The sequence below is a fragment of the Sprattus sprattus genome (assembly GCF_963457725.1).
Source record: "Sprattus sprattus genome assembly, chromosome: 12".
NCBI lineage: Eukaryota > Metazoa > Chordata > Actinopteri > Clupeiformes > Clupeidae > Sprattus > Sprattus sprattus.
In genome coordinates, this window is record NC_137910.1 from 16,687,354 (window position 1) to 16,689,853 (window position 2,500).

The 2,500-nt window shown below is 42.8% G+C and overlaps 1 protein-coding gene across 1 annotated transcript in view; it reads right to left on the minus strand.

Annotated features, from left to right (window-relative positions):
* Positions 1-2,500, minus strand: part of hpse2 (heparanase 2) — a 65,597-nt gene that overhangs the window by 20,419 nt on the left and 42,678 nt on the right. The gene's annotated exons all lie outside the window — the stretch shown is intronic.

The following is a 2,500-nucleotide window of genomic DNA, read 5'->3' on the forward strand; positions in this document are numbered from 1 at the left end:
CAGAATTAAGAACTGTCATTATCGAACGTCACACAACACAGAATATAGTTATCATATTGCTGTTTCAATGCTGTTTGAATGCAGCTCCGCAGCGGGATAATGCCCAATGAGGCTGAACCATCTTGCAGTTGCACCTTCTCCTTGTCTTTGTCAGAGGCTTTTTCATTTATTTGTATTTTCATAGTCCCTGTCTTAAGCCCTAAATCCATGACCTTGTTAATAGATTAGGCAACTATTTAATAGATTAGGCTACTACTGGCTGTGTTCTCTTTGTTCTGAGTTGAATGTTAGAAATGTCGCAATAATTTACTTTCGGCCGTAGCAGACCATTCCGGGGCACTGGCGACCACCAGTGGTCCGTGGACCACACTTTGAGAACGACTGGTTTAGATCAAACACATTCACTTACACATAAGAACACACAAACACACACACACACACACACACACAAACAGACAAATACTCACACACATATTCAGGAGCTCATCTTTCCCTCCATAGCTGAGGGTTATTGCTAGCGGTAGTGTTAGCATTAGCATTAGCGTTAGTGCTAGTGTAAGCGTAAGCCACTGCACGAAAAGCAAGATTATCGGGCCCGTAAACGCTGTGATACTGCCGCGAATGATATGCATTCCTGGTTGATATCGGACATTCCCCCGAAATTTCCGTCTGCCGCAAATTCACGGAATTTCCCGAATACAGACCAAGAGGGGAGAGGGGGGCGATGTGTTAATTCTCACCTCCCGCTGACAGAGGTGTGAAAGGCTCTTATTAGCATATTGACTGTCAGCAGTCTAGCCACACACACCCTGCTGCAGCCATTGGTTGAAAACGACAAGGAATTGAATTAAAACGTCTTGTGATGAGACGGAATGAGATTCTGTCTATAGGTCAGCTTTCAACTGACAAAACGTATCCCCTCCCATTTACAGCTATTGCCCCATAAAAAAGAAATTAAAATGTACACGATAATAATTTAATTAATATTCTGTCTTTAGGGTTTTGCTGCGGGGTTATCACATTTCTTGATTTGCCTTCCGTTTTCAGAGTTCTGTCTTTAGGGTTTTGATTTCGGGGATATCACGATTCTTGCTTTGCCTTTCATTTTCAGAGTTTGCGGGTTGCAATGTATAGGCTGTTCCACTCATATTCCGGAGCTTCCTCTCTGTAATGTTCTTGAGATTCACGTTTGGCATGTAATTATACAGAGTCGGGCTTACGGTGCAAACCCATGCCACCGTTGTGAGCGACGCGATCTCTAACCCCAATGCATTTCAATGGGAGCCAATCCATTGTGACGTCAATGAGCGATATGAGCGACGCGTCCGTTGAAAATTCGAACATGTTGAAACTTATGCAAATGAGGAGCGATATTTCCCGGCAGCAGCCAATGAGATTGTTTAGTGTCGTCTTTGACAGTTTGAAAATTGTAGGACTGTATGCTATTTCCACACGCTACACCACGCCCACTCAAAGCGATGGAAATCGCTCACAACGGTGGCATGGGTTTGCACCGTTACTCTTGTATTGAGATAGTCATTTCGCAACTTGGGACATGTTTGCCACTCGTAAATATCTAACCTGTGACATTTCAGGTAGATTTTGTGCGAGCTTCGCGAGATTTGAACCTGCGCTCTTCAGGTCAGTGGTACTGCGTACCTAATGGTGCTGTTTCTAACCGCTTAGCCACCTTTGCTGGTGAGAATCTGGCTCGTCGGTGCGACCAAGTACCTTGTTTATCATTCCTCCCTCCTCTGGGGTATTTATCTTCTGTTACTGGAGCGTGCGAATTGGGAATTGTTTAGTGGACTTATGTGACGTTTTAATTATGTTCACCGTAAAGGCGCCCGAGGCAACATTAGAAACTTTAGACTCGAATAATAAACGTTCAATTTCTAGTCTTTTTTACACGTAGTAAGTTTCAATAACACCATACCATTACATTTCGACATTCATAGTGGTGTAGTGCTCCCTGGAGAAGTGGGTATACTCTTTATTTATTCATACAGCACAGGCTAAACACCCTGTTTTGAGAAGTGGGTATACCCAATGCTGACTGAAAAATAAGTGGGTAGCCTATACTCCGTGTACCTGCGTATACACTGGACTACACCACTGGACATTCAAGGAGCAAAGATGCGACGTCGTTGTGTGGTGAGAACTGATAAAAAAATCGCCTGCCTTCTGTTTTCCACGGTAGATCGCATGTTATGCTAGAAATGGCTTAGCATGGGTGGGATGGGGAAAGATAACACCTTTCCATCCAGACGCAAATTTAGCTAATCGGAATCTGTAAGTGGTTTCCAGATATGTATAGTTGACATCTCTTATTTGACGAAGCAGTGAGTAAGCTGTCTTGCAATGTCTCTTGGCAAATTATCTCACATGTTTATGGTGGTATGTGTTTAAACGTTTTAACTTAGGCTATTTGTAATGTTCCTAACTTATATATTATTATTTCACCTAAATGTTCTTGAGATTCGTTTCTGGCATGTAATTA